This window comes from Chiloscyllium plagiosum, unplaced genomic scaffold, assembly GCF_037043375.1.
Source record: "Chiloscyllium plagiosum isolate Xiang-an unplaced genomic scaffold, Cpla_swu_hap1 HiC_scaffold_13, whole genome shotgun sequence".
Lineage (NCBI taxonomy): Eukaryota > Metazoa > Chordata > Chondrichthyes > Orectolobiformes > Hemiscylliidae > Chiloscyllium > Chiloscyllium plagiosum.
In genome coordinates, this window is record NW_028270151.1 from 24,578,131 (window position 1) to 24,605,155 (window position 27,025).

General features: G+C 43.9%; 1 protein-coding gene across 3 annotated transcripts in view; it reads right to left on the reverse strand.

The window, feature by feature from the left end:
- The window catches only part of fndc3ba (fibronectin type III domain containing 3Ba), a 352,878-nt gene that overhangs the window by 161,579 nt on the left and 164,274 nt on the right, over positions 1–27,025 (reverse strand). Inside the window, exon 2 of one of the 3 annotated variants that reach the window (XM_087993369.1) lies at positions 17,140–17,224. The exons of the other annotated variants lie outside the window; for them this stretch is intronic. The gene's annotated coding sequence lies outside the window, so the exon portion shown is untranslated. The remainder of the gene's footprint in view (positions 1–17,139; positions 17,225–27,025) is intronic. 3 annotated transcript variants of the gene reach the window in all.

The following is a 27,025-nucleotide window of genomic DNA, read 5'->3' on the forward strand; positions in this document are numbered from 1 at the left end:
AGATGCATTTAGAGAATCTATGGCAATAATGAGTACGAAATCCAACCCTTTGCCCTAATCCTGCTTGTATTTGTGACAGTACTGCCTTAATCATCGAGAGTCTGAAGGTACTTCTCAATTGGTCCCTGTATTTCTGGATGATACACAGTTGCATTAAGTTGTCTTAAACCCAAACTGCATTCAGACATACAGTTCGAACCTTGGCCAGATTGTATTTCTATTGGTAGTTTATAACAAATAAAACACTGGGTTAATTTTTCACAACTACCTTAGCTGTAATTGTCCTTAAAAGGAATAGCTTTTTGAAATCATGCTGCTATATCCACAACTGTAAGGATTCACTGATGTTCCATGTTCATTCACAGTCATGGTCCTATACAACCTACAGACGTTCAGCTGAATGGCTCTTCAAAAACTGCTATCATTATTAAAAGTGACAGTTGAGTACATGTTGAGGTTCTTCTGCTACTAGAGATGTATAGCATATTTTATGGAACTGCACTGTATTCTTATGAAGTCTTGGCCACGTAAATGATTATTGATGCCTGAGGTTTTCATACTCCCTACATGTCCTGCCATATGTATTTCATCTGTTGCTTACAATATCTTCTTGCAATATTTGGACAGTACCACTATTTGACGAACAACTGTCCATTCCTGTTTATAGGTCCCTGAGGGTATCTCCACTTCCTCATCAAAACTCCACTGTTAATGTAGTAACACTCTGAAACTCTTTCAGCCTCAGCTTCAGTGTGAGCTGTCTGTACCGACTCCTTTAACCCAGTGTTCTGAGTCTCAATAACAAAGACACACAAAACACTTCTCTTGAAACATCCTTGTCTTTAAAGTATGTTCAGCTGCACTGACATCTGCTTGTGGTATTACTTTCACCTCTAGTGATGGACTTTGATTAGTGCACATGATAGAAACATATCTGGAACTCGTTCTTGTCTCTTTAACCTTTTTCTGTCTTTCCATGATTATGGTGAAAGTGATGACCTTTCTTCCAACCAAATCATGTAAGTCAATACCATCCACAGAAAATTCTTAACAATTCCTCTGACCAATCTTTTGGCCAACAACTTGCACTAAACTTGCATTTTATACAATAAAATCAGGATATACATACCACTTACCTCACTTACTAACATTTTGGCTTTCATTGCATTCTCTGAAGGGAAATTGTGACCTTTTCCAGACAATGAGTAACTCTTGTGGTTTTTAATAGGGCTCCTAGTTTAGCTGCATCACTTGAAGAGAACAGAGTTATCCTTTCGTTTGACGAAAATCCTCATGTTTCTCATCTATCTAGCTCACCTCTCCTGCATTCACAGCAGGGTTTAGCTCCGGTTTACTGGTTGTAGTAAAAGCTACAATTTGATCGGGGGTATTTTTGGTTTGAGTTCCTTTTTCGGCCTCACTTTTATGAACTCCAGTCGAAGCTTTCCTTGCAACTGCCAGTATTCTGACCAACCCTTATGACAGTGGAAATGCTTAAGAGTTTGACTCTCAATTCTCCCCTCAGCATCTTCCTTTCTGATTTGAGGAGAGGATCTTGGGGAATTTCTAGCTGTTTTTTCTTTACCTCAGCCAATTACCTTCCTTTCACTCTCTCATGATCTACCTGTCTAATGTTTTTGGGGGGGTGGAAAAAAGTTTTTGTTTTATGGATCAACTCATCACCATCAGCCATTACGAGCATCTGTCAAGCAGTTAGAACTTCATCATCTTCAACATAGGTTCTAATTACCAAATGTAGTGAGCTTTTAAATTCTTCCAAGAGAATAACTGTCGAGGAGAGCTTCAAATGTGGGATTTTCTCTGAATGCTAATACCTGTCAAAATGATTTAGCTTTACCCTTTCAAATACAAGGACTGCATTCTGAAATTCTGAAACTTTTGTCTGTATGCTTCAGGAACAAGCTCATGTACAGCCAGATAGACTTTTTGACGTTATCCTTAGAAATCTCTTCTCACACTATTACTTAAATATCATGTGCTCTACCTGTCAGCTTGCTTTGCGTAGGTTTTCCCTTAGCCTGTTCATTCTCCTCTTCCTTTACCTCAAATTTTAACAGGGCGTGTACAAATTTAAGCATTTATTTTCCGGACATTAGATTATGACTAGAATTTTCACATCAGACCAACACCTTCAGCATCTGACATGTCTTTTTTTTAAACTGTATCATTTTAGGTTAGTGGTGCCCATTGCTTTCTTACTTTTCCCTTTTCTGGGTTTGCTTTTTATTCCTGAATCTCCAGTTCCTACCTTATTCCTCTCTCTGAATTCAAATTCAAGTGTTTTAAGTTCTAGTTCCCTTTTTATTTCAAGCTTCTTCAATTCCACTTTCAGGGATAAGCTGCGTTAACTGTCATTTAATCCTTGCTAATGCAAGTGACTCTTTCATCTGCATACCTGGTCCCTTTATATTTTAACCAATCCCAGATGTTATGACAATATTTCAACTTCTTGATGCTGGTAGGCAATTCCAAGATAGGTAACTTATTTCCACAAACACAATTTTTTTTTGATTATTTGTGGATAATCGTTCGAACTGTAGATATCTTTAGCTTTTCCAATGTCATTTATTTGAGCATGAGGGACTTTGAATCAGCCCTTTTGTTCCTTTTCTGTAATAATGACACCACATCCAATTTTATGTTTTTCTTGGTCAGAAGATTCCAGATTCACGAGCCCTCATGGTTTTCCTGTCGTTTCCTCACATGGAGAGAGAGGGAAGGAAAGATTACTACTTTCAGTCCACAGCTTCAGCACAGTTTGTACCCCTCTCTGGGACTCTTGATTCTTGAAACTTCTAAACACTCTGCAGCTCTACCAAGCAGGGGCTGTTGCCAGGCAGAATTCCCCTGACCCAAAAGATTCTCAGTCTCCAATTCTCTCTTACTGCTTTCAAAACGTAACATTGTACTAAGAGATAACAGGAGGCTGACTACCCACCTCTCAGCTGGATACCATCTCCAGCAGATATCGACATTTTTTTACCCTTCCAGCCGTAACAAAAAAAGAGGAGTTTAAAACTAATTTCATCCCTAGCCTTTGCATATTACTGGACTGACATCCTTGAATGTGCAATAATGAGCTGTGAAAGTCACAGTTTGAGAAGAGACATTAAACACATGTGTACTGCAGGTAAAGAAATTTAAATAGCTTTCTCTCACTCTGAGTGCTGACTCCCAGCCACTGTTTAAAGGAACCAAGATAAAATAATTCAAATCAGCCTGCAAAGCCAAAAATCTCAAAATTGATGTTTCAATGAACAACTTCATGGCTACTGGCAACATCCATTGTTAGCAACTACAATGTTCAACTATCTGCTCTTCATGAACAACTCAGAGACAGAACCAGATATCTTATTTTAATTTTCTGATCTATTTTTGATTCACTTCTTATTCCCAATCTTCATACACGTGTGTTGGGTTCTCATTTCTGCTATGTTTCGTAATTAATCAACTTGTTCTTTTGTTAACTCAAAAAGACAGATTAACATGACTCTTTTTTAAGTCATAAGCTCTTTTGATCTTGGAGAAAGGTATCCACCAAGGATGGTATCCTTTTTACAATAATCTTCTTGTGACCAATTAAGAGGTTAGGTGATTAAAAGCAGGGAGCCAATTCATCCCTTCTCACCTGGGAGCGTGACAGTTTGGGGTATTCTGTCTGAAATTGTAATAACTTGGGAAACATTGCCAATGACCGGGTCCTAACATGGGTACAGAGACCCACAAACTGTACTGACTGTGCAGCAAATTGTTAGAGTACCTGCCTCGAGTATGGGACAAAGTGTCACACAAATGTCCCTATAGGGACACATAAACATGTGCTTGCTGTCAGTAAACTATCAGACAAAATTCACCGACTGTCATGACAAAGCATCACACAAACTGTACCGACTGTCAGGGCAACGCATCACACAAACTGTACTGACTGTAGGGACAAAGCATTACACAAACTGTACTGACTGTAGGGACAAAGCATTACACAAACTGTACTGACTGTAGGGACAAAGCATTACACAAACAGCACCGACTGTAGGACAAAGCATCACACAATCTGCATCAACTATAGGACAAAGGATGACCAAACTGTACTGACTGTGGGATCAAAGCATCACAAAACCACACTGACCGTAATGACAAAGCATCACACAAACTGCACCGACTGTAGGACAAAGCATCACACAAATTGCACCGAGTAGTGACAAAGCTTCATACAAATTGTACCTACTGTCAGCACAAAGCATCACACAAACTGCACTGACTACAGGGACAAGGCGTCACACAAACTGTACTGACTGTAGGGACAAAGCATCACACAAACTACATCGACCGTAGTGACAAAGCATCACACAAACTACATCGACTGTAGACACAAAGCATCACACAAACTGTACCAACTGTAGGGACAAAGCGTCACACAAACTGCAACGACTGTAGGGGCAAAGCGTCACACACATTGCACTGACTGTAGGGACAAAGCGTCACACAAACTGCAATGACTGTAGGGGCAAAGCGTCACACACATTGCACTGACTGTAGGGACAAAGCGTCACACACTGCACTGACTGTAGAGACAAAGCAGCACACAAACGACACCGACTGTAGTGACAAAGCAACAGACACACTGCACGGACTGTAAGGACAAAACATCACACAAACTGCACTGACTGTAGGGACATAGCGTCACACAAACTGCACCGACTGTAGGGAAAAAGCATCACACACACACACTGCACCAACTGTCAGGACATAGCATCTTACAAACTGCACCGACTGTAGGGACATAGCGTCACACAAACTGCAGCGACTGTAGGGTCAAAGGGTCACACATACTGCACTGACTGTAGGGATAAAGCATCACACAAACTGCACTGACTATAGGGACAAAGCATCACACAAACAGCACCGACTGTAGGACAAAGCATCACACAAACTGCATCAACTATAGGACAAAGGATCACCAAACTGTACTGACTGTGGGATCAAAGCATCACAAAACCACACTGACCGTAATGACAAAGCATCACACAAACTGCACCGACTGTAGGACAAAGCATCACACAAATTGCACCGAGTAGTGACAAAGCTTCATACAAATTGTACCTACTGTCAGCACAAAGCATCACACAAACTGCACTGACTGTAGTGACAAAGCCTCACACAAACTGCACTGACTGTAGTGACAAAGCCTCACACAAACTGCACTGACTGTAGGGACAAAGCCTCACACAAACTGTACCGACTGTCAGGGCAACGCATCACACAAACTGCACTGACTATAGGGACAAAGCATTACACAAACTGTACTGACTATAGGGACAAAGCATCACATAAACTGCACCGACTGTCAGCACAAAGCATCACACAAACTGTACTGACTGTAGGGACAAAGCATCACATAAACTGCACCGACTGTAGGGACAAAGCATCACATAAACTGCACCGACTGTAGGGACAAAGCATCACATAAACTGCACCGACTGTAGGGACAAAGCATCACACAAACTGCAACGACTGTAGGGACAAAGCATCACATAAACTGCACCGACTGTAGGGACAAAGCATCACACAAACTGCAACGACTGTAGGGGCAAAGCGTCACACACATTGCACTGACTGTAGGGACAAAGCGTCACACAAACTGCAATGACTGTAGGGGCAAAGCGTCACACACATTGCACTGACTGTAGGGACAAAGCGTCACACACTGCACTGACTGTAGAGACAAAGCAGCACACAAACGACACCGACTGTAGTGACAAAGCAACAGACACACTGCACCGACTGTAAGGACAAAACATCACACAAACTGCACTGACTGTAGGGACATAGCGTCACACAAACTGCACCGACTGTAGGGAAAAAGCATCACACACACACACTGCACCAACTGTCAGGACATAGCATCTTACAAACTGCACCGACTGTAGGGACATAGCGTCACACAAACTGCAGCGACTGTAGGGTCAAAGGGTCACACATACTGCACTGACTGTAGGGATAAAGCATCACACAAACTGCACTGACTGTAGGGACAAAGTGTCACACAAACTGCATCGACTGTAGGGTCAAAGTGTCACACATATTGCAATGACTGTAGGGACAAATCATCACACAAACTGCACTGACTGTAGGGACAAAGCGTCACACAAATTGCATCGACTGTAGGGTCAAAGCGTCACACAAACTGCACCGACTGTAAGGTCAAAGATTCACACAAACTACACCGACTGTAGTGACAAAGCATCACACAAACTATACTGATTGTAGTGACATAGCATCACACAAACTGCACCGACTGTAAGGTCAAAGATTCACACAAACTACACCGACTGTAGTGACAAAGTGTCACACAAACGGCATCGACTGTAGGGTCAAAGCGTCACACAAACTACACCGACTGTAGTGACAAAGCATCACACAAACTGCACCAACTGTAGTGACAAAGCTTCACACAAACTGCACCGACTGTAGTGACAAAGCATCACACAAACTGCACTGACTGTAGTGACAAAGCATCACACAAACTGCACTGACTGTAGTGACAAAGCTTCACACAAACTACACCGACTGTAGTGACAAAGCATCACACAAACTGCACCAACTGTACGGCCAAAGCATCACACAAACTGCATCGACTGTAGTGACAAAGCATCACACAAACTGCATCGACTGTAGTGACACAGCATCACACAATCTGCACCTACATTCGGGACAAAGCATTACAAAAACTGCACTGACTGTAGGGACAAACCGTCACACAAACTGTACCAACTGTAGGGACAAACTGTCACACAAACTACACCGACTGTAGTGACAAAGCATCATGCAAACTACACTGACTGTAGTGACAAAGTATCACACAAACAGCACCGACTGTAGGGTCAAAGATTCACACAAACTACACCGACTGTAGTGACAAAGCATCACACAAACTACACCGACTGTAGGGACAAAGCGTCACACAAACTGCACCAACTGTAGGGACAAAGCGTCACACAAACTACACCGTCTGTAGGGACAAAGCATCACAAAAACTGCACTGACTGTAGGGACAAACCGTCACACAAACTGTACCAACTGTAGGGACAAAGTCTCACACAAACTACACCGACTGTAGTGACAAAGCATCACACAAACTGCACCGACTGTAGTGACAAAGCTTCACACAAACTGCACCAACTGTAGGGACAGAGGATCACACAAACTGCACTGACTGTAGTGACAAAGCATCACACAAACTGCACCGACTGTAGTGACAAAGCTTCACACAAACTACACCGACTGTAGTGACGAAGCATCACACAAACTGCACCAACTGTACGGCCAAAGCATCACACAAACTGCATCGACTGTAGTGACAAAGCATCACACAAACTGCATCGACTGTAGTGACACAGCATCACACAATCTGCACCTACATTCGGGACAAAGCATTACAAAAACTGCACTGACTGTAGGGACAAACCGTCACACAAACTACACCGACTGTAGGAACAAACTGTCACACAAACTACACTGACTGTAGTGACAAAGCATCACACAAACTGCACCGACTGTAGTGACAAAGCTACACACAAACTACACCGACTGAAGTGACAAAGCATCACACAAACTGCACCAACTGTGCGGCCAAAGCATCACACAAACTGCACTGACTGTAGTGACAAAGCATCACACAAACTGCATCGACTGTAGTGACAAAGCATCACACAAACTGCATCGACTGTAGTGACACAGCATCACACAATCTGCACCTACATTCGGGACAAAGCATTACAAAAACTGCACTGACTGTAGGGACAAACCGTCACACAAACTGTACCAACTGTAGGGACAAACTGTCACACAAACTACACCGACTGTAGTGACAAAGCATCATGCAAACTACACTGACTGTAGTGACAAAGTATCACACAAACTGCACCGACTGTAGGGTCAAAGATTCACACAAACTACACCGACTGTAGTGACAAAGCATCACACAAACTACACCGACTGTAGGGACAAAGCGTCACACAAACTGAACCAACTGTAGGGACAAAGCGTCACACAAACTACACCGTCTGTAGGGACAAAGCGTCACACACATTGCACTGACTGTAGGGACAAACCGTCACACAAACTGCAATGACTGTAGGGGCAAAGCGTCACACACATTGCACTGACTGTAGGGACAAAGCGTCACACACTGCACTGACTGTAGAGACAAAGCAGCACACAAACGACACCGACTGTAGTGACAAAGCAACAGACACACTGCACCGACTGTAAGGACAAAACATCACACAAACTGCACTGACTGTAGGGACATAGCGTCACACAAACTGCACCGACTGTAGGGAAAAAGCATCACACACACACACTGCACCAACTGTCAGGACATAGCATCTTACAAACTGCACCGACTGTAGGGACATAGCGTCACACAAACTGCAGCGACTGTAGGGTCAAAGGGTCACACATACTGCACTGACTGTAGGGATAAAGCATCACACAAACTGCACTGACTGTAGGGACAATGCGTCACACAAACTGCATCGACTGTAGGGTCAAAGTGTCACACATATTGCACTGACTGTAGGGACAAATCATCACACAAACTGCACTGACTGTAGGGACAAAGCGTCACACAAATTGCATCGACTGTAGGGTCAAAGCCTCACACAAACTGCACCGACTGTAAGGTCAAAGATTCACACAAACTACACCGACTGTAGTGACAAAGCATCACACAAACTATACTGACTGTAGTGACATAGCATCACACAAACTGCACCGACTGTAAGGTCAAAGATTCACACAAACTACACCGACTGTAGTGACAAAGTGTCACACAAATGGCATCGACTGTAGGGTCAAAGCGTCACACAAACTACACCGACTGTAGTGACAAAGCATCACACAAACTGCACCAACTGTAGTCACAAAGCTTCACACAAACTACACCGACTGTAGTGACAAAGCATCACACAAACTGCACTGACTGTAGTGACAAAGCATCACACAAACTGCACTGACTGTAGTGACAAAGCTTCACACGAACTACACCGACTGTAGTGACAAAGCATCACACAAACTGCACCAACTGTACGGCCAAAGCATCACACAAACTGCATCGACTGTAGTGACAAAGCATCACACAAACTGCATCGACTGTAGTGACACAGCATCACACAATCTGCACCTACATTCGGGACAAAGCATTACAAAACTGCACTGACTGTAGGGACAAATCGTCACACAAACTGTACCAACTGTAGGGACAAACTGTCACACAAACTACACCGACTGTAGTGACAAAGCATCATGCAAACTACACTGACTGTAGTGACAAAGTATCACACAAACTGCACCGACTGTAGGGTCAAAGATTCACACAAACTACACCGACTGTAGTGACAAAGCATCACACAAACTACACCGACTGTAGGGACAAAGCGTCACACAAACTGCACCAACTGTAGGGACAAAGCGTCACACAAACTACACCGTCTGTAGGGACAAAGCATCACAAAAACTGCACTGACTGTAGGGACAACCCGTCACACAAACTGTACCAACTGTAGGGACAAAGCCTCACACAAACTACACCGACTGTAGTGACAAAGCATCACACAAACTGCACCGACTGTAGTGACAAAGCTTCACACAAACTACACCGACTGTAGTGACAAAGCTTCACACAAACTGCACCAACTGTAGGGACAAAGCATCACACAAACTGCACTGACTGTAGTGACAAAGCATCACACAAACTGCACCGACTGTAGTGACAAAGCTTCACACAAACTACACCGACTGTAGTGACGAAGCATCACACAAACTGCACCAACTGTAGGGACAAAGCGTCACACAAACTACACCGTCTGTAGGGACAAAGCATCATGCAAACTACACTGACTGTAGTGACAAAGTATCACACAAACTGCACCGACTGTAGGGTCAAAGATTCACACAAACTACACCGACTGTAGTGACAAAGCATCACACAAACTACACCGACTGTAGGGACAAAGCGTCACACAAACTACACCGTCTGTAGGGACAAAGCATCACAAAAACTGCACTGACTGTAGGGACAAACCGTCACACAAACTGTACCAACTGTAGGGACAAAGCCTCACACAAACTACACCGACTGTAGTGACAAAGCATCACACAAACTACACCGACTGTCATGACAAAGCATCACACAAACTGTACCAACTGTGGGATAAAGCGTCACACAAATTGCACTGACTGTAGTGACAAAGCCTCACACAAACTGCACTGACTGTAGGACAAAGCCTCACACAAACTGCACTGACTGTAGGACAAAGCCTCACACAAACTGCACTGAGTGTAGGGACAAAGCCTCACACAAACTGCACTGACTGTAGTGACAAAGCCTCACACAAAATGCACTGACTGTAGGGACAAAGCCTCACACAAACTGCACTGACTGTAGTGACAAAGCCTCACACAAACTGCACTGACTGTAGTGACAAAGCCTCACACAAACTGTACTGACTGTATGGACAAAGCCTCGCACAAACTGCACTGACTGTAGTGACAAAGCCTCACACAAACTGTACTGACTGTAGTGACAAAGCCTCACACAAACTGCACTGACTGTAGTGACAAAGCCTCACACAAACTGCACTGACTGTAGTGACAAAGCCTCACACAAACTGTACTGACTGTCGGGACAAAGCCTCACACAAACTGTACTGACTGTAGTGACAAAGCCTCACACAAACTGCACTGACTGTAGTGACAAAGCCTCACACAAACTGCACCGACTGTAGGGACAAAGCCTCACACAAACTGTACCGACTGTCAGGGCAACGCATCACACAAACTGCACTGACTATAGGGACAAAGCATTACACAAACTGTACTGACTGTAGGGACAAAGCATCACACAAACAGCACCGACTGTAGGACAAAGCATCACATAAACTGCATCAACTATAGGACAAAGGATCACCAAACTGTACTGACTGTGGGATCAAAGCATCACAAAACCACACTGACCGTAATGACAAAGCATCACACAAACTGCACCGACTGTAGGACAAAGCATCACACAAATTGCACCGAGTAGTGACAAAGCTTCATACAAATTGTACCTACTGTCAGCACAAAGCATCACACAAACTGCACTGACTACAGGGACAAGGCATCACACAAACTGTACTGACTGTAGGGACAAAGGATCACACAAACTACATCGACTGTAGACACAAAGCATCACACAAACTGTACCAACTGTAGGGACAAAGCATCACACAAACTGTACCAACTGTAGACACAAAGCATCACACAAACTGTACCAACTGTAGGGACAAAGCATCACATAAACTGCACCGACTGTAGTGACAAAGGATCACACAAACTACATCGACTGTAGACACAAAGCATCACACAAACTGTACCAACTGTAGGGACAAAGCATCACACAAACTGTACCAACTGTAGGGACAAAGCATCACACAAACTGCAACGACTGTAGGGGCAAAGCGTCACACACATTGCACCGACTGTAGGGACAAAGCATCACACAAACTGCAATGACTGTAGGGGCAAAGCGTCACACACATTGCACTGACTGTAGGGACAAAGCGTCACACACTGCACTGACTGTAGAGACAAAGCAGCACACAAACGACACCGACTGTAGTGACAAAGCAACAGACACACTGCACCGACTGTAGTGACGAAGGATCACACAAACTACATCGACTGTAGACACAAAGCATCACACAAACTGTACCAACTGTAGGGACAAAGCATCACACAAACTGCACCGACTGTAGGGACAAAGCATCACACAAACTGCAACGACTGTAGGGGCAAAGCGTCACACACATTGCACTGACTGTAGGGACAAAGCATCACACAAACTGCAATGACTGTAGGGGCAAAGCGTCACACACATTGCACTGACTGTAGGGACAAAGCGTCACACACTGCACTGACTGTAGAGACAAAGCAGCACACAAACGACACTGACTGTAGTGACAAAGCAACAGACACACTGCACCGACTGTAAGGACAAAACATCACACAAACTGCACTGACTGTAGGGACATAGCGTCACACAAACTGCACCGACTGTAGGGAAAAAGCATCACACACACACACTGCACCAACTGTCAGGACATAGCATCTTACAAACTGCACCGACTGTAGGGACATAGCGTCACACAAACTGCAGCGACTGTAGGGTCAAAGGGTCACACATACTGCACTGACTGTAGGGATAAAGCATCACACAAACTGCACTGACTGTAGGGACAAAGCGTCACACAAACTGCATCGACTGTAGGGTCAAAGTGTCACACATATTGCACTGACTGTAGGGACAAATCATCACACAAACTGCACTGACTGTAGGGACAAAGCGTCACACAAATTGCATCGACTGTAGGGTCAAAGCGTCACACAAACTGCACCGACTGTAAGGTCAAAGATTCACACAAACTACACCGACTGTAGTGACAAAGCATCACACAAACTATACTGACTGTAGTGACATAGCATCACACAAACTGCACTGACTGTAAGGTCAAAGATTCACACAAACTACACCGACTGTAGTGACAAAGCATCACACAAACTATACTGACTGTAGTGACAAAGCTTCACACAAACTACACCGACTGTAGTGACAAAGCTTCACACAAACTGCACCAACTGTAGGGACAAAGCATCACACAAACTGCACTGACTGTAGTGACAAAGCATCACACAAACTGCACCGACTGTAGTGACAAAGCTTCACACAAACTACACCGACTGTAGTGACGAAGCATCACACAAACTGCACCAACTGTACGGCCAAAGCATCACACAAACTGCATCGACTGTAGTGACAAAGCATCACACAAACTGCATCGACTGTAGTGACACAGCATCACACAATCTGCACCTACATTCGGGACAAAGCATTACAAAAACTGCACTGACTGTAGGGACAAACCGTCACACAAACTGTACCAACTGTAGGGACAAACTGTCACACAAACTACACTGACTGTAGTGACAAAGCATCACACAAACTGCACCGACTGTAGTGACAAAGCTACACACAAACTACACCGACTGTAGTGACAAAGCTTCACACAAACTGCACTGACTGTAGTGACAAAGCATCACACAAACTGCATCGACTGTAGTGACAAAGCATCACACAAACTGCATCGACTGTAGTGACACAGCATCACACAATCTGCACCTACATTCGGGACAAAGCATTACAAAAACTACACCGACTGTAGGGACAAACCGTCACACAAACTGTACCAACTGTAGGGACAAACTGTCACACAAACTACACCGACTGTAGTGACAAAGCATCATGCAAACTACACTGACTGTAGTGACAAAGCATCACACAAACTGCACCGACTGTAGTGACAAAGCTACACACAAACTACACCGACTGTAGTGACAAAGCTTCACACAAACTGCACTGACTGTAGTGACAAAGCATCACACAAACTGCATCGACTGTAGTGACAAAGCATCACACAAACTGCATCGACTGTAGTGACACAGCATCACACAATCTGCACCTACATTCGGGACAAAGCATTACAAAAACTACACCGACTGTAGGGACAAACCGTCACACAAACTGTACCAACTGTAGGGACAAACTGTCACACAAACTACACCGACTGTAGTGACAAAGCATCATGCAAACTACACTGACTGTAGTGACAAAGTATCACACAAACTGCACCGACTGTAGGGTCAAAGATTCACACAAACTACACCGACTGTAGGGACAAAGCGTCACACAAACTACACCGTCTGTAGGGACAAAGCATCACAAAAACTGCACTGACTGTAGGGACAAACCGTCACACAAACTGTACCAACTGTAGGGACAAAGCCTCACACAAACTACACCGACTGTAGTGACAAAGCATCACACAAACTACACCGACTGTCATGACAAAGCATCACACAAACTGTACCAACTGCGGGATAAAGCGTCACACAAATTGCACTGACTGTAGTGACAAAGCCTCACACAAACTGCACTGACTGTAGGACAAAGCCTCACGCAAAATGCACTGACTGTAGGGACAAAGCCTCACACAAACTGCACTGACTGTAGTGACAAAGCCTCACACAAACTGCACTGACTGTAGGGACAAAGCCTCACACAAACTGCACTGACTGTAGTGACGAAGCCTTACACAAACTGTACTGACTGTATGGACAAAGCCTCGCACAAACTGCACTGACTGTAGTGACAAAGCCTCACACAAACTGTACTGACTGTAGTGACAAAGCCTCACACAAACTGCACTGACTGTAGTGACAAAGCCTCACACAAACTGCACTGACTGTAGTGACAAAGCCTCACACAAACTGCACTGACTGTAGTGACAAAGCCTCACACAAACTGCACTGACTGTAGTGACAAAGCCTCACACAAACTGCACTGACTGTAGGGACAAAGCCTCACACAAACTGCACTGACTGTAGGGACAAAGCCTCACACAAACTGTACTGACTGTAGGGACAAAGCCTCACACAAACTACACTGACTGTAGTGACAAAGCCTCACACAAACTGCACTGACTGTAGGGACAAAGCCTCACACAAACTGCACTGACTGTAGGGACAAAGCCTCACACAAACTGTACTGACTATATGGTATGAAGGGTCGATCTGGTGAGCATATGCAAACTCAGGTTCAGTTTGAACTCCTTCTGCTGTTGCAAAGTAAATAGGAAACATGAAAATCAAAATTTTGAGGAAACTGTCAGGAATCAGCGACTGGCGAGGTCATGGAAAGATTTAACAGGAGATAGGACTTTTAATATCCAGTCTGTGGCTCACTAATTCTAACATCATGCTTTGAGGATTGAAGTGCCAATACTTTTGCTAAGGTCCAGTGTCAAATTTTTAATAATGTTTGTCAGGAGACGCAATTTATCCCTCGCAAGTTTTAACACTGCCTGTGGAAATGATTCAAATGATATGAGGGAACACAATGGAAATGGCAACAATTTCCAAATTTTTTTGCATTGCCACCTCATTTTGGGACTCGTAAATTAAATTGTGCCCCTCAATGAGAACATGAGAAGTGTGGCGGAGATGGGGCGGACAGAGTCTGTGGTCTGACAGAGGGAGAGCATGGTTATCTCAGAGCTCACATCCCGAAATTTCAACTTGCAACCCAACTTTGGGAAGCTCTGGGAATAAGGGGTTAAGAACACAATGATATGTGACAGGGCTGAGATATTCTGCAGTAACAGCCCTTGCCACTAGGTGATGCTCCTCCCAACATATTTTTATTTGATGAATCAGAATTACAACCCTTTAGATAACTATCCTTGATGATTTAATGTGTTTTCTTTTAACAATTTCCTTTATTCATTCTCAGATCCATTTTTAGCTTTGCCCCAAGGTCAGTGAACTTTGCGTCATAGATTATTGGACAGTCAGTGGAGTTTTCTGTGTCATTATGCCTCATTGTCATAGAGTCATACAGCACAGAAACAGACCCTTCGGTCTAACCATCGATGCTGACCAGGTTTCCTAAACTGAACTAGTCCCATTTGCCTGCGTTTGGCCCATATCCCTCTAAACCCTCCCATCCATGCTCCTGTCCAAATGCCTTTTAAATGTTGTAATTATACCAGCCTCTATCACTTCCTCTGGCAGCTCGTTCTGTACATGCACCACCCTCGGTGTGAAAATGTTGCCCCTCAGCTCCCTTTTAAATCTTTCCACTCTCCCCTTAAACCTATGCTGTCCCATTTTGGAGTCCCCTACCCTGGGGAAACAACTTTGGCTATTCACCTCATCCATGGCCCTCATGATTTTATAAACCTCAATAAGGTCACCCCTCAGCTCTTACGCTCCAGGGGGAAAAAAAAGTTCCCAGTCTATCCAGCCTCTCCTTATACATTTCAGCTTGTGTGATGGTGCCTCACAGTTGGTGCAGTTTGTGGATTATTTTATCCTGGAATTGGCACAATTTGTGTACAGCTATGCCTCACAGTTATCACAGTTCAGTGTCCCCGTAGAATTGTTGTAATTTTAACTGAACAGGACAAACTACACTGAATATATTTGAAAGACAAGAAAAATAAATCCCAGAATCATTTGCTGTTGTTTTTATTCCAGACCCTGTTTTATTTTTCTTCCTATAAACAGGAAATTTGACTGGAATAGTTGACAAACAGCCAGGGAACACATACAATTTTCCTTCCTCTGTCTCTCTCTCTCTCTCTCTCTCAATCTACTCTTGCCTCATTCCTGTAGAATTCACATTAGAATGATAGTACAGACTCCAACAAGAAACAAAACAAAATGAAGACAAACTTACATTTGTACAGCATCTGTCCTATCGTAGAACACCTACAGTATGGAAGTAGGCCATTCAGCCCATTGAATTCACACTGACCCTACGAACAGCATCCCACCGAGACCGATTCCCCTACCCTATCTTTGTAACTCTGCATTTCCCATGGCTAACCCACACATCATGGGGTAATTTAGTATGGCGAATCCACCTACCCTGCACATCTTTGGACTGTGGGAGGAAACTGGAGCACTTGGAGGAAACTCACACAGACATGAGGAGATCGTGCAAACCCCACATAGACAGTCACCCAGAATTGAACCCAGGTCCTTGGTGCTGTGAGGCAGCATAGAGTCATATTATCATAGAGATGTTCAGCACAGAAACAGACACTTCGGCCCAACTCGTCCATGTTGACCAGATGTCCTAATCTAATTGAGTCCTATTTCCCAGCACTTGGCCCATATCCCTCTAAACACTTCCTATTCATACACCCATCCAGATGCCTTTTAAATGCTGTAATTGTACCAGCCTCCACCACTGCCTCTGGCAGCTCATTCCATACACGCACCAACCTCTGTGTGAAAATGTTGCCCCTAAAGCCGTTTTTATATCTTTCCCCCCCCCACCCTAAACCTCTTCCCTCTAGTTCTGGACTCTCCCACTCCCGTGCTAAACCAACTGAGCCACCATGCCACCCTGTCTTCAGGATGTCCCTAATTCCTTCACAGCCAATGAAGCACATGTTAAAGTAGGAAACACAGCAGCCAATTTGTGCACAGAAAGAACACATTCTTTATGGTTACCTCAGAGCTCACATCCCAAAATTTCAACGACCAGATAATAGGAAATAGTGGCCACAACATCTTTCTGTTGACCTGAGAGGGCAGACTAATGAAACATTAAATTAAAATCCTCCATCACATTTGCTCATTAACAATCTCATTTTTATTAATAATCCTGTAATGAACAAAATCAACATCACCAAGAAAAGACAGATTATCTGATTATTTTCACTTTGCCATTAGTGGGAGCTTGCTCTGAGTAAATTGGCTGTGAGTAAGTTAGTGGAGAAAGTGAGGACTGCAGATGCTGGAGATCAGAGCTGAAAATGTGTTGCTGGAAAAGCGCAGCAGGTCAGGCAGCATCCAAGGAACAGGAGAATCGACGTTTCGGGCATAAGCCCTTCTTCTTTCCTGAAAAAGGGCTTATTCCCAAAACGTCGATTCTCCTGTTCCTTGTGAGTAACTTAGTGTTTCACACACTACAAAGTACCTCTTTGACTGTGAAAGGCGTTACAGAAATACAAGTTATGCAGCCCAGAATCATCTGAAGCAATCTGGAATCTATCTATGGGGGGAACACAATACTGAGGAGATGGGAGAGATAATGGGGAATTACAAAGAAGAGGGTTGGAGAGCAGAGGTTGAGGAGAGAAGGTGGGAAGGGTGATTGGATGGGGTGGTGGTGGAGGTGAGGAGGAGATTCTGAGTGGTAAGGGGATGCGAGTGTTGTAGAAATTGACAAGGGAGGTGACGAGGATGAATGTGGATTGGACAGGACAGCGAGTGGGCATCAGAGCCGAGAAATAAGGTCCACTTTTGGGAGCCAAATCGCGTCATGATTTCCAGACAGAATATGGTCAGAACGGGGAGAAGCTGGCTTTGATGGAGCTTGAGTTTGAAGAAGTTCCAATTCCCGGCCCAGACTCTCAAAACTCCCTGCTCCACTCCTCCTGACAGACAAAACTCCGTGCTGCCCATGACCACTGTTCACAAAACAAGGTGAGACCGACTGCCTCTCCAGCCTGTAAATGTCAGCTCAGCATTCAATCAAAGCCCTTTATAGCAAATTGTGAGACCCCCTCACTCAGGCTCTGAGAAACGGCTTCGACAGAGCTAGTCATGTGCTCAGTGCTTGGCAAACACAGCTCTGTTTGGCTAGATTCAGAAGCTAAACATCTACATTCCTCTTCGACCACAGTGCTGCAGTCCAGAAACAGAATCCCATCAACTCCCCCCCCCCCAACCCCACTCCCTACCTCCCCACCACTACCTTCTCAAACCTTTCCACATTCACCAAATCCAAATTTTTCACAAAAACAACACAAGGCCTTCAGGATTGCTCAGAGACAAAACTCCCGTTGTTTTTGTTCGCAGGAACTTCTGCACAAGCCAGGCTGGCTGACAGCTCAGCAAGAATCTAGACGGCTACACAGAGAGGCCGTGATTCCAAAAAGCCTTTTGCTTCATGACTCGTGACAGAACTTGACTATCAGAGAGATCGCCACACGATCAGTGAACACACATAGACAGATATTCAAATCAGCCACTTTCAGTCCTAAGGTAAAGCACAGGTCACGAGATTAGATTAGATTACTTACAGTGTGGAAACAGGCCCTTCGGCCTAACAAGTCCACACCGACTCACCGAAGCGCAACCCACCCAGACCCATTCCCCTACATTTACCCCTGTACCTAACACTACAGGCAATTTAACATGACCCATTCACCTAACTTGCACATCTTTGGACTGTGGAAGGAAACCGGAGCACCCGGAGGAAACCCACGCAGACACGGGGAGAATGTGCAAACTCCACACAGTCAGTCGCCTGAGGCAGGAAATGAACCCGGGTCTCTGGTGCTGTGAGGCAGCAGTGCTAACCACTGAGCCACTGTGCCGCCATTGCAGAACTGACGAGGTATGGCACTGTCAGAAGTGCTACCTCTTGAGGCATAAACGATCCTGTGATGTTATTGTGAAGAGGAGCAGGAGGGCGGGTTAGCTAAACGTCCTGCCCAATATTTATCCCTAAACCAACATCACAAAACCAGACAATCTAGTCATTGTCATACTTAGGTTTGTGGGAACTTACTGTGTGTAAACTGGCTGCTGCATTTCAGCGGTGACTGCATTTTTTATTTCTTTACTTTTCTAATTTTCTTTTCCTTATGAATCTGTACCCAGAATCTGTCCCGGGGTGCCTTTGTACTTATGATGGCACTGTAAGTGGCAACTTGTCAAATTCTCACTGTATCTCATGTGAGTACACGTGACAATAAAGCTAATTCAATTCAACTTCATACAAGTACTGCACTGACTGGAAAGCACTTTGAGATTTGCTGAGAAACATGAAAAATAGGATCAGCAGGAGGCCATTCAGCCCCTCAAGCCTGGTCTACCATGCAATATGATCTTGGCTGATAATCTAACGCAGTACCCTATTCCTGCTTTTCCCTCACTGCCTTTGATCCTGTTAGCCCTAAGAGCTATATCTAACTTCCTTTTGAAAACTTCAAATGTTTTGAGGTCACGAAAGATGCTATTGAATTAATCATCATTAACCTTCTGTGATTAGTTGAATAATTTACTTTTAAGAATTTTTTTTTCACTCTCTATGAATTGTCGCATGCCAGCAGGCAGTACTGCAGTGTGAATTTGAACTTAAATCTTGAACTAGGTGACAAATTCATTCAGAACTGCTTTTGAAAATTGCTGCTAATACATAGAGATCAAACATACTGACTGGACATATAACTGGAAAGTTAATTTCAACACATTAACTATGTGCTGAACAAATTGTAATTTATTACATTTTCCGGAGAAAGATAAAGAGTCATCCAAATGGGGTGGACAGCAAAAATGATCCAGGAGTACAACAAGAAACATCGACAAAGTAATGACACAGGTAATTCAAACCATAGTGATACACTTCACTGGGTCGCTCACTGGAAACTAAGTCCCACTATTCCTATAGTCTCAAAAGTTTGAGATTTTCTTAAAGGTACACAAAAATCCCCCAATTTAACCTTCATTTTAGATGCAGTTTCTTATACTTAACAAGAATTACAATTTATCATTAACATAAATAGTTTCCAGCTAAAGGTAAACAATTATGAACTGTCGATATGTTACTCAACTAATTAACTCGAACTCCCTTAAAAAACTCCCCCAACTCACATATGCAGACAGACAAACCTGGAACAGACATAACAACAGGGTAGTATGGGTTGAGGGAAAGTCTGGGAAGGCAGTTCAACGTTCCCTGAGATGATCCTTTTGACTTGCAGTTTCTCAATCTTCCTTCTCCAAGTGCTTTCACTTGCTTGCAAGAGGCACAGAGTGACTTGTTCACAACTTATAAAGTCTCTGACTCATTGGTTAAAGAAACACAGGTTACAGATACTGATAAGGCAAATAAACTATCTCTCCTGATTCTGGAGAGGTTTATTACTGCAGAGAGAGGGCAGCTCCTTCCTTTTTGAAGGTCTGCTGGCTTCTGACCAAATATTCACATCCATAAGCCACTTGGGAGTCAATCATAGGGATGCCAGCAAGCCTTTGTTATCAATAACTGGTTAACAGTCCACTGACCAATTAGTTAACTATTGCTGGCTGAATTTCCCTATGTCCACATCCCTTGGTTCCAGCCCTATCATATTTCCAATGTTTGAACAAGCTGCAGTGGAAATAACATTGACAATGAGTGTCAGGTAATTAACTTCTGATAAAGTGCAGTAACCCATCAGCAATCCTTGGCTTATAAAACATACCTTTTCTAATTTCAGTCCAATCAAAAATACAGAAGAATAAAAAGGTAAATAGTAAATTAAAGATCAGATGTCAATATGCAGGGAGAGATCTGAAGAGGAGAGCAGTTAAACTCATACCAGTCCTTGATTAGGCCACACCAAAGAACACTGGGTCATTTATAGTCATTATAATATTAAAATCATATAGAGGCACTGGAAAAGCCCACAAAAGATGTACAAGGATGCTATCAAAACTGAGAGGCAATGAGTATAAGCAAAACCTGAACATGCTGTGACGTTTCGCTTTTACAAAAGGAGTGTAATGCGCAAGGTCTTTCACATCATGACAGAGCTTCACAGAATAGATGTGGAAACCATTCCTCATGCTAGAACAGCAACATGAGAGACCATCAGCATGAGATCGATGCCATGAAGAAATCTTTTCTATCCAGAGAGTGGTGAGAATGTGGGACAAGAAGTGGAAGAGTCAAACAGCTTTGAGGCATTCAGGGTCTAGTCCTGATAAACACATCAGGGAGAAAGGCTTATTCTGATAGAGCTAATCGAGAGAGGAAAAAGAAGAATTGGGATTGAGGCATGACTACAGCATCGAATGGTTGGTTTGAATGGCCTATTTCTGCATCATATATTTTATATAATGTTTTGTAGACCTGCAACTGAATTGACCGCGTTGACCAGAAAATTGCCATCTGCAATGTCAATGGCAACACTTCTTAACAGGAAAGTAATGAAGCCATGTCTGACACAGAGCCACATAAGGGGATACCTGGTTTGCAGGCAAAGCTTCTCAACAAGGGAGGGTTTCAGGTCAATCTTAAAGGAGGAGTGAAAGATTAAGAGACTCTGAGAGCACAATCCAGGTTTTAGGCCTCAGAAGCAGTCCAATAATACGCCAAGGGACAGGAAAGTGCTGAATCCTTACTGATTAAAAATGTGTCTATCTCAGCTTAGAACATGCTTAAGGACGCAGTCTCAATAGCCCTCTGGTAAAGGACTCCACAAGTTCACTTCCCTGTGAGAGAAGAAATTCCTCCTTATCAGCCATGATCGTAATGCAGACTGCAGTAAAGGCTAAGTGACTGGGAGTGCACTTTAACTCTTAAGATCGTAAGAACCTAAGACATGGAATAGAAGTAAACAATTCGGCCCATCAAGTCTGCTCCACCAATCAATGAGAGTGGCTTATCCGATAATGTTCAACAGCACTTTGATGCCTTTAGCTGCTAACCCATACCAATTAAAAACCAGATGAAGACTATGTGTTTGGCAAGGAATGTACATCAGCAACATCAAGAGGGAAGGAATTGTCTCCAGGCCCCTCAGAGTGGAACCTGGCGCAGAGAGAAAAGCTTATTTCTGTTGCACTTCTGTAAATTTCATTTTGATCCCTGGGCAATGTACCTGATGCATATTAGCAATATTCAGAACATTAGCGTCGCACAGAGGCATTTAAGGCTGTGTGGAGACAAGATTAATATTATTGCAGTTTCTGTAATTTTCAAGTTGCAACATTTTGCAGTTTTACAAATTTTAAAAACAAACTACATTTCTGAAAGAGACCAAACGCTGCAGCAATGAAAACCAGGGTCAGTTAAGAGGCTGAATTGGGGGAGCAAAGAGATCTCGAGGGGTTCTGAAGCTAAAGGAGGTTGCTGAGATTAATTTTTCACCAGTTATTTGTTTTGTACTATTTATTGAAAAGGAAAATTGACCTGGCAAGTCCTCCTGTGATCAGTCAGAGTCCCTGACTTCCAATCCAGCAGAAATTTGTTTTGTCACTGTTTCAAAAGCTCTTCTCACATCTGCCCATTAATCGCCAATTAGAGTTCCAGCACTGCAGGCTTAGTCATGATTCAATGCTTTGAAAGTCTCCAGTGTCAGGGGCTAGGCTGGGAGGTGTAAAGAAATGAGAGACAACATGCTACTGTTGGCTCCTGACACCTTCAAACAATTGCTAACCAGTTGCTTCATTGTAACTCCCCATGCCCCTGCACAAATCCCAGCAGATCCTGAGATTTTTCCTGACTTGCTGATTGTGTTCAGTTCCACGGCTCAGAAGCAAAATTATAATACTGACTCCATTTCAAAAGTACTTCAATATTTCTGAGATGTTTTCCTGTGGTTGTGAACGGTCCGCTACAAAGGGCAAGCAATCATAGATTCCCGAGTGGATGGAAAGAGGCCATTCGACCCATCGAGTCAGCACTGACCCTTCAGACAGCATCCAACCCAGACCAGGGTTTTGTTTAAATGCAGCATAACTTCTGCATCCTTGCATTCTGGTCCTCGAGATATGAAGGCTAGCATTACATTAGCCTTCTAGTCAGAAAGTGAGGCAGCATGGATTTATTGGTCCAATGCTGTTACCTTACCAACAGAAGGTATTGTGATGGAGAGGGATCCCAGTTAAATTCTCACCTCCACCAGCTGCCACAATTGTTCTGGTTGCCACCTTCCCCAATAGACCTAGGGGCAGTGGGGCCAACTGCAGAGAGTGAACTGCCAGCCCAACAGTAACCAGATGATAAACAAGGCAACAATGGAGATGTCTGCTGTTTCATATTGAATGGTTGCTGTGGGATCTTTTATATCCACCTGAGAGGGCAGACAGAACTTCAAATTAACATCTCATCCAACGATGCGTCCCCCCCCCAAAGCTCAGCACTCATGCAATTCTCACCATCTGACAGTGCAGCATTGTCTCAATAGTGACCCTTCAACAGTGCAACACTCCCTCAGTATTGACCCTCCAACAGTGCAGCTGTCCCTCAGTACTGACTCTCTGACAATGCAGCACTCCCTCAGTACTGACCCTCTGACAGTGCAGCACACCCTCAGTCCCGACCCTCTGACAGTGCAGCACACCCTCAGTACTGACCCTCTGACAGTACGGCACTCCCTCAGTACTGACCCTCTGACAATATGGCACTCCCTCAGTGCTGACCCTCTGACAGTGCGGCACTCCCTCTGTACTGACCCTCCGACAGTGCAGCACACCCTCAGTACTGTCCCCCTGACAGTACGGCACTCCCTCTGTACTGACACTGGGAGTGGTGACTTGGATGTAGTGATTGACTTCCTTAGGGTGTGATTTAAGGATGACCTCATGTCCTGTGAGAGGCCAGAGGGTGGAGGGTATGGGTAATTGCACCACAGACCAGTGGCTAGCTGAGGAGATATGGAGAGTTGGTGAGTTAGCACCATGCACAGGCTGTCACAATAGCTGCTCTTGTTGCCGCTCTCTTAATCTTAATGAATTGCTTCTTTCTCCTTGGGAACAGGGAACTGTTTACTAAAACTCAGTCATTAAAGCTTATGGAATTCAAATCGGATCAGAATAGAAGTGGCTAAAATTAGTTTTGAGCAATGTGAGGCATGGAAGCATTTGTTTCTGCAGTGCTCCTCCCCTAACCCCCAACCCCTTGTCACTTCCGACCTCACAATCGTTCAAGTTGATAAATGCTAATGATGCACAGCAAATCAGGAATGCTGCTTGAGTTCATTGCCAAATCAGTGAGATGTACTTTTCCAAATTCCCAACCCAACAATTTGTGCTTGTCTCATTGTTAACCTGCTGTGAAAATGGAATTGGACAGGTTTCCCCAGCTCACCAACACTACTGGAGATTATCTGCATTTTGTCTTCGAGCAGAATGGGAAAGAGTTAGCTGTGCAAGAATACATGATTGGGTCTCAATTAGAATCTTGCATTGGTGTTATTTTCCCTGCCTTGAGGAATGGTGAGGACAAAGGAGCAAGTATAGAAGTCATTTCCAGAGGTATGACCACGTGGGAAAGGCTGGTGTATCTTTTGTTAGAATAGTGCAAATCAGAAGGTGATCTGTTCAGGGTTTTCAGAATTATGAATACTCTCAACAATGGACAGAGCAAGGTGAAAAGTAAAGACTTTTTAAAAGTTTGCCTTTGTCTGACTGTCATCCCAAGTTGCACAATTTTTGCATCTAAACTCCTCCCCCGATGAGACACCTTGGGCAACAATGAATGCTATTCTTGCTTGTCAAAGCTTCTGGTTGAACAGACCTGCAACCTGGTTCCCTTTGTAAAGATCCCAGTGCTCTACCTCAACCATTGGGTGGCATGGCACAGTGGGTAGCCCTGCTCCCTCACAGCGTCAGGGATCTGGGTTAAATTCCAGTCTTAGGCGACTGTCTGTGTGGAGTTTGCACATTCTCCTGGGTTTCTGCAGGGTGCTCGGGTTTCTTTCCGCAGTTAGAAAGGTGCGGTTTAGGTGGATTGGCCAGGCTAAATTATCCCATAGTTTCCAGGGATTTACAAACTTGGTGGATTAAGAATGGTAGATGTGGGGTTTCTGGGATAGGCTGGGTGTTCAGGGTGTGGGCTTGGGTCTGGGTGGGATGCTCATTAGAGCGTCGGTGCAAATTGATGAGCAAAATGGCCTCTATATGTTCTGGTGAGATTCTACAATAAACTCTCTTTCGCCTTTCGATAAGTCGAATTATAATCACGCTTCTTGTAAAGAGTATCCTAAATGACCTCTGTCTGATACACGTTGTTGAAGGTAAATGAGGATCTTGCTCAAAACAAAGGTGTTTTATTCAGTGTCTAGGGGAATGATTTGCTAAGTGAATCCTCCTGCAGTTCCCCATCTGTTTCAAGAGTTCTTGCTGGGCTTCGCCTTCACTTGCTCTGAAATGCTCGACATGTTACCGAATTGCACTTGGTGGTTGGGCTTGGATAGTGAATGGTATCTGGATGTGGAAGTAAACATTTTCTTGTTCTTACCCACTACCCAGACTTTTCCAACAAAATTCATTCCAGGAATTGTCTATGTCAAAAATACGAGTGAGATTTAATGCAATGGTTCAGATTGTTCCTCCTTAGTGTCATTTTTACTTCAGTACTTCCGATCCAATAGAGTGCAATCTGAATTATACATTGACTGCCTTGCTGATTTGCCCCTTTGTGCATGATGAAATGTTAGTTCTCACCCAGAAAGATAGAAAACTGATCTAACACTACCCATCCAATGTGAAACGTACAGTTTGAGTGTTAGTTAGACCATTTAATCATCTGGTTTGAGACTTTAGTGCTGAACAGCTTAATCTGCAAATCTGAACAGATGAGTACTGTTTGAGATGAGTACTTTAGCATTTTAAAGCAGCAGTGATCCAAAATAACGAGGATTTAGTTGCCCCTTAGGTCCCTTTTATATCTTACACCTCTACCCCTAAACTTATACCCTCTAGTTCTGGATTCCCCCATCCCATGTCTATTTATCCTATCCATGCCCCTCATGATTTTATAAACCTCTATAAGGTCACCCCTCAGCCTCCGATGCTTCAGGGAAAACAGCCCCAGCCTGTTCAGCCTCTCCCTATAGCTCAAATCCTCCAACCCTGGCAACATACTTGTAAATATTTTCTGAATCTTTTCAAGTTTTACAACATCCTTCCGATAGGAAGGAGACCAGAATTGCACACAATATTCCAAAAGTGGACTAACCAATGTTCTGTACAGCCGCAATATGACCTCCCAACTCCTATAGTCAATGATCTGACCAATAAAGGAAAGCATACCAAACCCACTTCTTCACTATCCTATCTACCTGCGACTCTACTTTCAAGGAGCTATGAGCCTGCACTCCAAGGTCTCTTTGTTCAGCAACACTCTCTAGGACCTTACCATTAATTGTATATGTCCTACTCTGATTTGCCTTTCCATAATGCAGATTCTTGCACATAGAGGGTGGTACGTGTATGGAATGAGCTTCCAGAGGAAGTGGTGGAGGCTGGTACAATTGCAACATTTAAAAAACATCTGGATGGGTATATGAATAGGAAGAGTTTAGAGGGATATGGGCCAAGTGCTGGCAAATAGGACTAGATTAGGTTAGGATATCTGGCCAGCATGGATGAATTGGACTGAAGGGTCTGTTTCTATGCTGCACATCTCTATGACTCTATGAACGCCCCTGAGGGGCTGCCATGCCATGCCTGAATGAAGCCCACCTCAGTCGACCAACACTGGTGGGCAGCAGGCACAGCAGAGATGCTTGATGCAATTGGAGTAACCTCACTGAAGCCGCCACATTTTCCTGCCCATGGTATTAGTCTAGCAAAGTGGCAGAAAGCCAATCTGGTGCAGGCATTCTCTGGGAAA